This window comes from Olea europaea, chromosome 1, assembly GCF_002742605.1.
Source record: "Olea europaea var. sylvestris chromosome 1, O_europaea_v1, whole genome shotgun sequence".
Taxonomy (NCBI): domain Eukaryota; kingdom Viridiplantae; phylum Streptophyta; class Magnoliopsida; order Lamiales; family Oleaceae; genus Olea; species Olea europaea.
The window spans coordinates 11,442,579-11,457,227 of NC_036237.1; the positions used below are offsets into that span (position 1 = coordinate 11,442,579).

Here is a 14,649-nt window from a genome sequence, read left to right on the forward strand (position 1 = left end):
TAGAAGTTATTTCTTTTTATCTATTATGTAACAATATATTTCATGATCAAATCTTTGCAATTGCAAGAACAGCGGTGTTGTCCACCAGAACATCGATGGTTGAAAGAGGAAAATAATCTTTTGGGCTTGAAGAGGGAGCGCAGCATGTTTCAACCACCTAATTTGTTCTTTAGAGTCTGTTTGGAAGTAATTTTGATAATTGATTTTTTGACCGTTAAGAGAAAAATGGAGTCCATCTATGAAAGAATAAATCAAATATGACGGCTGGAATAGTGAAATAACAATCAAAAAATCACTCCCAAATAAGCTGTTAGTATACATTTTACTGGCTATTGTAAAACAAATGGACTGGAAAACTAAAGAAGTGGTTGTCCATATTCAATAACAATGAAGTCCAACGCAATTAATATTTGTTTAATTATTACCAACCATGAACCACCTCAACAAACAACTTGACCTTAAACTCACTACTAATGATAATTGCATTTACACTCTAATATCTTTTTTTTGTAACGACTCGGACCTCTCGCTTAAGCTGTTAGCTTACGCACTATTCGCTTCGGATGAACCTTGCGCCCACTTACCCCTCACGACTTTCTATTGCGTCTTTCAGGATTCGAACTCTTGACCTCTACATAAAAGAGATTTAAGTTGAATCCTGATACCAATTGGGGGTAAGTGGGCACAAGGTTCACTCGAAGCGGACAGTGCGTAAGCTAACGGCTTGGACGAGAGGTCCGGATCGATACAAAAAACAACAATAACTAACCCTAAATATTAACCCTCATCATTAACTAAACATTGCATCTGATCTTGCAAAATAAAAGTAACTAAAAAGTTATTTTTCCTATTCAATTAAAATTAATTTCAACCACAGATACTCATTTATTAACCACACATTTTGTTGAACTTAATACTATTCCTCCTAAAAAGTTTAAAGTTAGAGAATACACGCATTATATTGAAACATCATTATCAAATTTTAAGAGACTTGGACACGGGAATCAACGTCCAAGATACGCAGAATACTCACACCCATTAGTCTGAATTGAACATGGAAACTGCACTTCCTCTACAGTACTCCACCACAACAGATTTCTTAACCAAATAGATTTACAATATTTCAAGAAAGGCAATAAATTTCAACTCTTCTTTGTACGTATAATAAGATAAATTAGATCATACTTATCAAAAAGTTTAAAATATTAGATCATACTTCACTTGTCTCAACAAGAAATTATCTACTTCCACAAGCGCGAAATTTTCTCAAGAAATCAAGCACGCTATCAAAAACATATTAAAAATTCACAGTTATGAGTTGAAAATTTGATGCCTATAACCAATAAAAATAAGAGGATAATACATTGAAAAAAGCAGCATGCCCAGTTCAAAGGAAAACAAGGGTTGGTCAACCAACATAAGACCATAATGCAACAAGGCACTTACAGTCCAATGCCTTTCCTGTCCATAGTGATTGTAAGTTAGTAACAACCATCATGATAGCCAACTGTAAATGGGTCTCTCTGATGACTCAGTCTAAATAGAGGTGCCAACATTGTCGACCCGTCCAACCTGTCAGTCACGGCAAAAGCTCAGCTTAGGCCCAGCCTGGCCTCATGGGTCTGAGGTCCGGGTGGGCAAACTTAGTGGATAAACAAACAAAAAGTGAAAACCAGCAGGTGGATGCAACCCAAACAGCAGAATCTGAGGGAGTTTACTCGAGACTTTTCATGCTCCAAAGCTTAAGACCATATCATGCTTTTTCTTATGATCTGAAGACAGAAGTATGATTTTATTGGGATCTTAGAATCAGAGGCTAATATAAATAAATAAATAAAACATTAGCAGAAATGAAATTTGATTTGTTTGTGGGCAGAATATGCTAATTAATGGATGAAAATGAATTCTTGGTTATAAGTATGCTAGTCTTAACTCGATTTAATTAAGTTTATTTTACTGCTTCCCTCTGTCAACAGTTATTTCAAAATAGAATTACAAAGCCAAATCCCATCTAATCACCCTTGCTTATATGCCTAAACAGTGTCGAAAGATTCTCTGATTTCACCCACAAATCACTCCTCTCACCTTGGAAAAACTAATCTACCTTAACATTTTCATCTCGATGAAACTGACTTCATAAATGAAATTCATCAAGAGTCATCTTTGTGCTTTAACTAGTGCTTTTCTTCTTCTAATTTATATCCTATGAATATTACCATATCAGTTTAACTGCAAGTTTCATGTGTACAAGCTATCATTTTCCAGATTAATCAAGTCTAGAATAGAAAAACCGATATAGTACCCCTAGAAAAGACCAAATCAAGATTTCTGATTAGAATTCAACACAAAGAGGTCCAAATGGATTGGACTTGAGTGGGTTGAAATTTGGTTATTCACCATGTACGAGGATCCCCGCAAAGCATCCATCTGCTGTCCAAGGTCTTTAGCTTCTCCAGCTCCTCCCCACTTGCAATTCCAGGATCAATGAAACACAACTGAAACAGAAACATACTTATTCAAACAGAACGAGAAAAATCAAGGTTTACATAATGGATTACAACCTGATATTGGTCTTTCTTTAGTGTATGGACACCTCTTTTTATTAGCTTTTGCCATCCAACATTCTCTTTAAATGATTTTTCCAAAGCTCTTGTTTTCTGGAAAGACGATCACAAAAATATTTCAAGAAGTAAAATAGCCAGCACCCTAGAATTTCTATTAAGCGGTCTATAATCATGCTGAATAATTTCTATTTTCACAAAATGTGGCATTTGCATCAAAAAACAGAATCATATAAAAGAAGAGGATTTTTTACGCAGCCGTGGAAACCCAAACAACCACAAATTATGACATCCTACATTTGAAAGTGTTCTGATTAGGAGCATTCCAAAATTTAGCAACATATTCGTAGGAGTGGCTGTGGTTTCAACATGTCAACTGCATAACAAAGCAACTGCTGGGAATTTTACGCCAATTCCCTTTATTTCTATTTATCCACAAAATCTTTTGTTGTTCAAGAGAATATTAGTAAATAGGAAAAATAAAGAATATAACGCAGAAATTAAACAGACCGTCAAAACTTTTCATTATATAAAAAATTGTTACAAACATATAGAATTTCACTCACCAACCCAATCTCCAAGTTTACAAAGAAAAAATAAACCCGAATTTTACAACACCTATTCTTCTACCCTTAGTACAAAAGTCTTAAGATGCTAGGCTAACAATATTTTTTTTCTCAAATCAACTCTATGCCCACACAGAAAATAATGAAATACCTCCACTATTTATAGGATCAATAATCAAATAGAAGAGTTTAATTTAAACTCAAACACAACTCCCTTAACTCAACAATAATTTTTCATGTGCAAGAATCCAAAATCGATTGTAAATTGGAGATCAAATTCTGCAGGGATTTTGCTCTCAACTTTAATTAAAAATCTTCCATACAATAATAACCTTTTATTATTTGCAATAGAACTCCTCCAACTTTTGACTTTTGAGACAATTAACCAATAGCAACTGCTAGAATTATTTAACCCTATGTGTTTCAACCAATAAGTGTTAACTCTAAAGACTATAAGAGCACACAAATCATACTGTAGGGCTGGGCAAATCTCCCGACCCGAACCGATCGAACCGAACTGAACCGAACCCGACAGTTCTTGTCAAATTAAATATCCGAACGGGTATCTGAATTGAGAGTCGATGGGTACGGTTCGATTCTCGGTTCTAGACCAAGAACCGAAAAATCAAATCTTTCTAATTTTTTTTTTATATTGAGTAAATAAAATTATTTTAATTTTAATTTTTTCTAAACAAATTAACAAATTAACAATTTCTAAATCTAAATTTTTGGCCCAATAATTTGTTTCATTTCTAATTTTTTAATTTTTGGCCCAATTACCCATTTTATTATTTCATTTCTTAGCCCAATAAGATCCAATCCACTAAATAACCCTAAACACGTACACTAAAGTGCATAACGTTGTCTCGACTCTCGCACTCACTCTCGCAGCCTCGCTAAGATTCCAAAACCTATACAATCGTCGACTGACGCTGTGACCTCCGATCGAAGCTGTAACCTCGGCCGACCGAAGTTTTGACCGTAGCAATCATTTGAACAAGGTAGTCCACTAGTCTCTAACATTCCAAAATCATTGAATGTATCATCAGTTGTATTTATATAATGTTATTATAAATATTAAAAAATTTAATTATAGAACCGAACCGAACGAAATCGAACCCGAATAGTTCCATTTACTAGATATCCGAAAAATTTGGTTCGATTCGGTTCTGACCGTGCCCACCCCTAGATCATAGTACAACTACAGCTATGAACATATTGCACTGATAACGTGCTCGAGAAATAAAATAATCTCATGATAAATTATACAAAAGTGCATATGTTCTGATAAAAGTCATTTGAGCCAGGTGTATCAAAACCTCTTTCCCAAGCATGTTCAAGCCATCTTCGTAAGGAAGCAATATCGGGTACAAATCCAGAACCGCCATACAAACTCTCTTGCTTCTTGTATTCGTTTAAGTAGAAAAAGAACTAAGAATTTGAATATTACGCCAACCACACCCCCACCCAACATCCTCTGATTCGACACTCTGAAAGTGATCAATATACCGAGACAATATACTCGTTGCGCTCTTTGAGTCTAATTCCAGACACTTTGCCAACAAAGACATCAAGCAGTCTTCAACTTGGCAGAAGTTCTCCTTGATGTGCGACTTTACTAAATAACAAAAATTTTCATCAGTATCTATCCTTCTACTGGTAGATCTCTGGGCATCACATCTTAAAAAACCACTCTTGGGGTTGTCCCTGGAACTATTTATATGTTCTACAGAATTGTCAACCTGATCATAACAAGGAATTCCTTGTAATATTTTGAAATTGTAACAAGAATTAAAATAGCAAAATATCTAACCACAAGCGCTTACGGAGACTCGATAAACATACTACTTATTCAATGTATCCTAACACGACGCATAGTATATATAAAATGCCTCTATTCTTGTTTTATAGTTTCAATTACTTTTGCAGAACATGTGATCACTTCTTCTTATTCCTTATGCATTTCAATTCAAACATTATAATAACACAATTGGTAATGCTGTATCTCCACATTTAGAGGCAATATGATCAACAACAATAACAAACAAGTGATATGACAAATGAGTGGAAGCATTCAACGAAGAACTTTCCTTCATCAAAGTTAACAGACTAGTAATATGATAAATGATCGGAAGCCTTCAATGAAGAAAATTCCTTTCTATTTTTTTGCAAACGTTTCTGTCCTTGCTATCAAATATTGTATTTTGCTGTTTGTATATATTAAATTTTGTGTAATACATTTCATAATTCTTTGTACGGAAAAGATCCTTGATGTAATCTTTTGGAGGTAAGTACATGCCCCCTTCCATGAACTCTTTTTCAAATAATATACAGTATATACTAGTTAGGAATAATGCCAAAACCCCATTCAAGTTCAGGTAAGAAGGCCTAAAAAACCCTTACTTGTTCCTAATAAATTGATAAAACTATATACAATAGTTTGTGTTCAGCAGAGTACAGGTCATCGTCCAAATAATGCTGACTCCAGTCACATTCAGTACAAATTGAGCAATCAAACAACAAATTCTGAGACAAAAGGACTTAATTATATACCAAAAAAATTAAAATAAATTTCATATTTAAAACACGATTAAACAGACAGTTTTGTAGTGCATATAAAAATAGATATATAGATACATAAACGATATATATATAGACACACACACGTACAAATGGGGGAGCAAGAGAGATTTGACACGCAAATTCGAAGTCTCAGGCGTACTCTTCATCGTCTAAGTAATTATTAGCATGTCTGTGTAATGGAAATTTAATGAAAATATATCATTGAAGACTTCAAAAAACACGGGAACATGGTGGAACTTAAATCATTTATTTAAACAAAATCAAATGCAAAATATACCTCTGGAGTTCGAGAGATGGAATTGTTAGATTACAAAAGAGACAAGCGGAGGGGTCAGTCTTCTAAATGACAGGAATATTGGTTCTATTTTCCACAATGGCCTTTAGTATTGGAAATACTATTTTACCCTTACTTTTATTATTTGCAAGATGTATCTTGTATCTTCTCTAAGTCTTTCAATATTTATTCTCCTTTCGGGATTCATTAATCAGGACTTATGTTTATATTTTTCAATCTTTCAAACACCTCTAAATATTCTATGTATCTTAATAATTCTTTAAAAATTCTAGGCTGATCTTTCTTAGTTATGTATCCTAGAATTATTCCTTTGAAACTTCTTCTTGTATATCTTTATATTTAGTTATAATATATTCTATCTTTTTTATTTCTCTACTACTTCTTACAGAATCAAGTCTTATATTATACTTACAATAATAATCTATATCTCTATATATTTCTTCAAGTTTTTCATGGCCAACAGAAAATATGTCTTAAGACTTTTCATTTAATTTAAGTAAAAGCGAAATATCTTTCTCATCTAAATAAAATATGGAATTATTATCATCATTAGAAGTGAATGTGGATGATTGTGAATTATTCATCAAAATTAACCAAATCATAAGCATGTAAGAGAGAGTAAATAACTTACAGTAATCAAATAGAAGTAAACAGGCTTTCCCTCCAGTATGCTTTTATAGATGTTTTGGATGCACTTAATCAATCTTCATAATCAAGTAAAAGTTTAAAATATTTTTTGAAATCATTTGGGTCCACAACTGCTTCCGCAAAAAGGCTTTTCAATTAAGGTTGCATTTCTCATTCTAGAGAACTAACCGTGTTTCCACAGACGCTATCTCACAGTATCCAGAGTCTCTGTTTTCACCTCTATTCAAACTCTTTTCAGAATCAAGTTCTTACTTGGAATGAAATTTTAAAAGATAACTCACACACGAGGTGCTAGGATTTTGTTAGAAAACTACATTTTTCCCCTAAACCATTCATTAAAGACGAGTACTTTGGCATGGCTAACATCCATTCAAAATCAATGTTTTGAAAATCTTTTAAAATCTCTATTTGTACAGTCGAGGAATCATGAGAAACTTAACGAAATCCTTTTATGAAAGTTTTCTTGAACATAACAAACTTTACTTTAATATTCATAAACTGAAATAGTACATGCTTACAATCTATATTTACATACTTTTGGTACTCACCTTATGAAGTTTAGAACTCCATAAGTGATTACCTTATTACAAGCTTTGCTCTCCTCTGACTATTTAAAAAAATTTCTGAATACAAGTGGTGTATACAGATTACAAAAGATATCTCTTTGATATGTGATTTTTCAGAGTGTTTTTTCAAATCTTTTTGAGATAAGTTTCATTTTTTCTTCCGTTCCTTGCCTCCTTTTATAGAAGACTTTGAGAGTCCTTTCTTGACAGGTGTCTCCCCCTTCCTTTTGTTGGGTAGCTCAGTAATCTTATCTCCACTGATTTCTACATTATTTTCTTGCTAGGTGGACCTCTCTTTTAGAAATTATCTACCTTATCTTTGAATTTATCTTTCACTTATGACAACCAGTAGGTGAGTAGTCGTAATTATGAAGACTTTCTTGTACTATCTTCTGTCTTTTAGTAGCTACGATTTTTCTTTAATAAATTTCTTTATTAAAGTAGTGATAAAGGGTCACTTTTGTCATTATCACTTTTCCATCTTCGAATCAAAGAATTCTGAAGGGAATTCTTTACTGTTGAGAGATGCTTGACTCATATCTTCCACTACGCAGTACTCACAATGGTGGTCACTGTAGTTTGCACAATTTTTTTGCCATATCTTCTGACCCATGTACTTGGTTTGAGATAATTGCGGATAATAATTGGTCAAAATAACATATGTCTTCTTCCTTTGTATCTATCCTTGCATTTGAGTAGATTATATGGTTTTCAGATGGATAAATCCATATATTTTCTATCTCAGTAATTATCTGAGTTACATATTCGAATATTTCTTTGTACCCTTTTGCTCTTCTATATGGCATCATATTTATAATATCTTGGTATCCATTTTTAACAACCTTTTGACTGGTTGGTAAAAAATGTTGGTTTGTAAATCCCATTTTAATAACATGGAATGATAGATGCATATGTTTCAGAATGGGATCCCATTCCATAGTTGCTGAATGGAATCTGGTGTATATGTTTGTTGTCTTGACAATTTCAGTATATCTTTTTACAGCTTTCCTGACGTTGGCTGGAAGTTGGGCTATTTCTTTGAGATCTTTGCTGGGATACATACAGAGTATATTTCCTATCTCAAAACAATTTCGTACCCAGTTGGCTGGTGCTCTTGGATAGAAGTTTATCTTGTTGTATTTTGCATAGTGAAGAGTTTTCATTCACTTTCCTATTTCCAGATACCAATCTGATAAAACATTAAAAATAACAATAAAGAATATGACTTCTTCATGGTCATCTTTTTTGGGAAATTTTGCCTCATGGCATATTTTGACAATATCTTTTGGATCTATTTTTTCAATAGAAAGTTTAGATTTAGTTTGGCTCTGTGAAGAGCTACCTTCGCTTTTGATATTTTGAATATCTTCCCTAGTGGAAATTTTGATATCTTCATTACCAGTAATAGGCTTAAGTATTCCTTGTACAGGGATTCATACTACCTTCTTCTCTTTCCCTTTATCCTCGAGGAGAGTGCTAGTGTTTACTGGTCTCTGTGAAGAGATACTAGACTTGGGACAAGTTACTTCTGCCTCAAGGGCTATATTTTTGCCTTGAAGGCTATCTTGGATATTTTGAATTTATGTTTCCAAATAAGAAACTTTTATCTCAAGTATTTGGACTTTCGTCCTTAGTTGCTCTAACTCCATCCCTGCTGAGATAATCAGGAAGAAAGTTAGTTTTACCTTTTATATATTCAATATCTAATTTGAAGTATGAAAACCAAATTTTTATTCTGATAATATATCTATTGGCAATAGATGAATCAACATTATTTTTCAAAAAAGCTTTAACTTGAGTATATTATCAGTTCTAATCAAGAACTTTTTTGATAATAAATAATCTTCATATTTTTTAACTCATCTTTTTACAGCAATGAGTTCTTTCTTGTTAGTCTCATATCTTGTTTCAACTTCTTTGAATGTTCCTGATGTATAACCTGCAAGTATCTCAGGACAAGAACAATTCTTTTCACATTTATATTCTTTATGATTCTTTTTAACCTTTAATACTGCTACCCAGTAATTATTCGAAGCATCTGTTTCAAGAATAAAGAAATCTTCTTCTTGTGGAATTATAAGTTTGGGTAATACCTTTAATTCTTCTTTTATCTTCCTTATATTTTCACAATCTTGTCTTTTCCAAGACCACATTATATTTTTTCTTAGCTTTGGAAGAAAATAATTTTTTGTTGTGGCACGATTTTCAATGAATCTTTCAGCATAATTCAATATATTAAGGAAGTTTTGTAATTGTTTTTTATCTTTGATTTTTTCAGAAAATTCTTGAAGTTTTTCTCCAATATGATATTGCAATTACAATTCTCCTTCTTTTATAAATAATCCTAAAAATTCTATTTCTATTTTAGCTATCTCAGACTTCTTTTGAGAAAGTGTAATACCATATTTTTTTCATAATATAACAAAATTTCTCAAGCGTTCAATATGTTTATCAATATTATTTGAATGAATAAGTAAATCATCTACATGTGCTATACAAAAATGAGTAATTAGTTTAATTACCTCATCCATTCTTCTTTGAAATATCTGTGGTGCATTTTTCAACCAAAATGGCATTACATTCCATTCGTATTGTCCTAAAGGATTGAGGGTACTAAATGCAGTTAATGGTTTACTTTCTTCTGTAAGCATGATTTGTCAAAAACCTAACTTACAATCAAATTTTGAGAATATCTTTTTATTTTGTACCTGCTTAATAAGAGTGTCCTTATTTGGCAAGTAATATTCATCAAATTTGATAACTTCATTTAACTATTTATAATTTATTACCACCCTAGCTTTTCCTCTTTTTATCTCGCTATGTTTTCTAACCAAAAAGGCTGGGCTGCTATGTGTGTTTTTACTAGGCCTAATTAATTTGGCTCCTAGCAGTTCTTTTTTCTGGTCTTTAAATTCCTTTTGGTCATCTATACTATATTTCATGGGTTTGACTCTTACTATAGTATCTGGATTGATTAATTCTATTTTTGCCTTTACTTTGTCTATATTCCATTTTTCTAATGGATTTTCAGAATATGTTTCAGAAATTTCTTTTTTCAATTTTTCTAACCTATTTTCTGTTGTCATTTTCAAGACTGTAACTGATTTAATTTTTTTTTTACTCCAACATCCACCATGCTGGGTTGAGGAACTCTAATGGTTTATGTCTTTATATGCTATGGTAACAGTCTTATTTATTTTTGGTGTAATTATTTTATGTGAACAAGGAGTTGTGAACATATATTTATCAATATTTTGTGTAAATGGTGCATATTTTAATAGGAAATTTTGTCCTAATAAAATATCACATCCAATTGTGGTTGACATATATATTGTATTAACAAATATTTCTCTAAAGGAAATTAGAAAAGGTACTTACGTAGTATATTTGTTGTATATTACCTTATTTCCACTTACTGTTATAGCGGTGACGATCTTATTTGAATTATATTTCCAGTATTCATATGATAGTACATTTGGTAGGCATAAGCTTATTGTACTTCCTGTATCTAAGTAAACATGAAATTTAATTCTACAATAACTTTTTATATTGAGTGTAATTTCAATATATGGACTCAAGAGATTAGTATTAATTACTCTTTCCATGATAACAATGATTTCATATTTTCATATATTCTTGATATGATGATTGGATTATCATCAACTGTTATTTTTAAATATTCTTGGCAGATTTTATAAGGACTATATTCCTCAAGAAAGTTCATTCCTAGTAATATAAGTGAACGTTCAACTCCATATAATTCATCTTTATATAGAATTATTTCTTTACTACTTTCTTTCTGATCTTCTCTTGTAAATATAAGAGGGAACTTTACATATTTTCTTATTTCAAGATTATTTCCTAAATAATCATTAAATATATATATGGTTCTGGTATTTCAAAATCTATTAGATGACTAACAAATTTAGCATTTACATGACTTTTACTGTTCCAGTGTCTATGAGGACAAGAAGATTCTTCTTATATTCTTCTTGATTTACATATCTTGTCTTGATGTAATATTGCGAACTTGATGGTCCAACAATACTTAATTTTTTGAGTTTGCTTATCTTAGAATCTTGTCTAGAGGAGAATCTTGTAATTAGATTATCTCCTTCTAGGCTGACACTATTTCTTCTTATCAGTTTTTCTTTAGAATTAATTTCTCTAGCTTGTTTGTAGAAATCAAGCATTATCTGTTCTGGTATAGTGACTTCATGTTCTTGGTATTTTCTAGGAGGTATATATTGTGCTAATTCCTCAAAATCTTTATGTATGATGATATTATTAGTTATTTTTCTAAAATTGTTATGATGGCTGGTACTAAAAGCAAAAATTGATTTTATACTTATACTAATAGCCTTACTTTTTCGTAACATTTTCAGGTTTCCAATTCTATAATATAGATTGAAACTTTGGTCAATATTTTCATCAATTAGTGATATTGCATAATTTGATTTTACTGTAAATATTATCTTTTGATAGACTAAATTTCCTACAACTGTTTCTAATAGAGCATTTATAGGATCTTGTAAGATTCTATTGTCCATACAATATATTTCTATTGGTATGTTCATACCTTCTCTAAAGAATCATTTTACCATTATCTGGACTCCTCGTATTTCAATACATTTTAATTTGTTTTTTATATTTTTTGGGATTTTGGATAACTTTTGTTTTACCCATTCTTTTGTAATTATAGGAATTCTTGCTTTTTCTATTGTATCTTCTATATTGATAAACATTTCTTTATAGTTCATACTTACAATTGTTTTATTTACTCTTGGTAGTATTCCTAAAAATCCTTGATGGAATACATCTTTTTCTTGTAGGTCTAATATTTTCTTGGTTATTCCTTTGTATTTTTTAATATCAAAGGTAATTTCTTAATTTATACCTTCTATCAAGTCTTCAACTTCTTCAGTTGTTTCAACTTCTATTTCTAGATCTGATTTTTCTATCTCTTGATTCATGTATACTATCTCCTCAAAATCTTCCTCTGATGAGAATATATTTAATTCATAAATGTTACTCCATTCACTGTTTAGATCTTCAAAATATTCAATGGGTTCTATATCACTATCATCTTGAAATTTTTCATAAATTCTAAGGATTTTTATATTTTGTCTATCCTTCTTTTTAGGACATTGAGGGGCAATGTGTCCTTCTTCATTACAGATGAAACATCTACATTTTTTAATATTTCTTGGTTTAGATTTTTTATTCAAATTTCTTTTCTTGAAATATTTTTTGTGTGGTTTAAAATTTCTTTTCTTGAATTTTTTGTAGTTTTTTAATTTTCTTTTATATTTTTTATATGGTTTATATTTCCTTTTATGGCATCCAAATTATTCAATTTGGCCTATATCTTTATAACAACACAAGGAATTCTTTCTTATTTTATATGCTTTCTTACTCTCTAGAGTTTCTCTACACCACATGCCTATCATTCTTTCTGTAAATTCAATCCTACTTCCAAGACTATCTATTTTTACTCATTCCTCTTCTCCTAAAGGTAATAATTTCACATAATCTTTTAATAACTTAATTCCCCATGGGAATGGTAACTTAGTAAAATAAGACCTTAGTATAAGCCTATTTTCTTGATAATCTCATTGGTTTAATATATAGTATAATTCTTCAAATTTACATGTATATCTTTCTAATTCACACATATCACATATCCTTAAATTTTTCATTGCTATCATTCCTTCATTATATTCATCTTATTTTCTATCTTCTTCATTGGAAGCATATCTATCTCCCAAGAACTCGGTTCTTAACGCTTTTTCAAACCTTTTTAATATTTCTTATATACTTTGATCATTTAAAGTATTTTATTATCTAATGCTTCAATTCTATGTTCTCCATATTTTATTCTTTCTTTTATATATTCTGGTAACTTTCTCCACCATTCAGAAACAATTCCTCTGACTTTATATTCTATAAATCCAAAAACTGTATATGTTTCTCATTTATTAAATTGTATTGCTAAGTCTGTACTTTTCATCCATGTTTCAATGATTTTATTTTTATCTACACAGTCTAGATATAACCATATCCCTGATGTGTGGATTGGTTCTTATAAGATTTCATTAAGTTTATTTCTTTTATGGATTGTTTTCTTATATTTCCAGTGTATCTTTTTTGTGTTTTTCTATATTGATTAATACCTTCGTTAATAGGTATTGTTGTATGATAATGATAACCATATTTTTCATCACTACTGAATTCTATCTTTATATTTCGACTTGTTGATGGATTGGTATTTATCTTCGTATTTTCCATTTTTAGTTAATTTATCTAACCGTTTTTTATATTCACCATACTTTTCACCAGTAGATTCTAAGAATTTTTGTTCTAGTTCTTCTACATCTGTAATCATATATTGATTTTTTTCATGTTTTTTCCCTTTATTATTTTTTTTTTGTGTTATCCTAAAATCTTGAGGTGGATTAATTATAATCCTATCTTTTCCTTTAAGGTTTTTATCTAAAAGAGCATTTCCTATTTGTAGATTATGTTCTAAATTTTCTAGTATTTTATGTATATTCTCAAAGCTTTCATTTGTGGTATTTTTAGGTAAGTAGGGATAACTTGATTTTTTTATGTTTTTCAACCTTTTTCAAAAATTCTTCAATTATATTTTCTTAATCTACTATATTCATCATAATTTTCGGTTTATAACATGGCTCTGATACCATTTCTTCAAAGCGTGCAGCGGAGGGGTTAAGATTTCGAAGAAGATTAAGATCTTCATAAGTATTTAAAATACTACAACATAATTTATAAAATTTACTATCTTTCGTCAAAACTTTTTCTTCAATAATTATATTTAATTTGTTAATTCTTCTTTCCAGCTTAAGAATTAGTTTATGTATATCATTTTCTATTTTGATTGCCCTATTATCTATATAAACATTTTTATATTTTAATTTTGGATCTAACTATTCTATAAAGAAACTCTTCAGATCTTCTTTTAAATAATTTAATTCATTATATGTTGCATTTCTTAGATCAGTAAAATTTTGTATAATATTTGGGTTTAAATTTATTAAAAATTCATGATCTATATTTCTTTGGGGACCTAATTGAAGGTTTTTATACATTGTAATGGCTTTGGTTGCAAATTCTCTATGAGGGGTATTTTTGGAAAGATTATTATCTAAAGATTATTCTTCAAACAATTATCTTTTCAGGTCTCATCTCACAATTCACTCTTATATTTAGGTTATTTGCAGGTATTTCCTCCAAGCGGAGAGAGTGGCAGCCTTGAGTATTGCGACCCCGTGTTAGGTAAAGTTAATTAGTTGGTCGAAGAAAAAAGACAATTATATTAATGAAATTCTGTAAAATATAATTATCAGAAACATATAAAAATTGAAAATAAAAGAAATATATATATATATATATATATATATATATATATA

At 30.5% G+C, this 14,649-nt stretch overlaps 1 protein-coding gene and 1 long non-coding RNA gene across 5 annotated transcripts in view; one reads left to right on the forward strand and one right to left on the reverse strand.

Annotated features, from left to right (window-relative positions):
• The window catches only part of LOC111394079 (probable ribonuclease P/MRP protein subunit POP5), a 79,389-nt gene that overhangs the window by 13,389 nt on the left and 51,351 nt on the right, over nucleotides 1-14,649 (forward strand). The window lies entirely within an intron of this gene.
• Nucleotides 1,216-6,056, reverse strand: LOC111394129. Of its 4 annotated transcripts, XR_002702556.1 has the most exons (5): nucleotides 5,988-6,051; nucleotides 5,798-5,879; nucleotides 2,562-2,657; nucleotides 2,398-2,495; nucleotides 1,216-1,772 (listed from the first exon to the last, which is right to left on the reverse strand). It is a non-coding gene; the product is annotated as an uncharacterized LOC111394129 (long non-coding RNA). The 4 variants fall into 4 exon arrangements; XR_002702555.1 differs by having other exon boundaries at nucleotides 2,398-2,657; XR_002702557.1 differs by lacking the exon at nucleotides 5,798-5,879 and having other exon boundaries at nucleotides 2,398-2,657; nucleotides 5,988-6,056.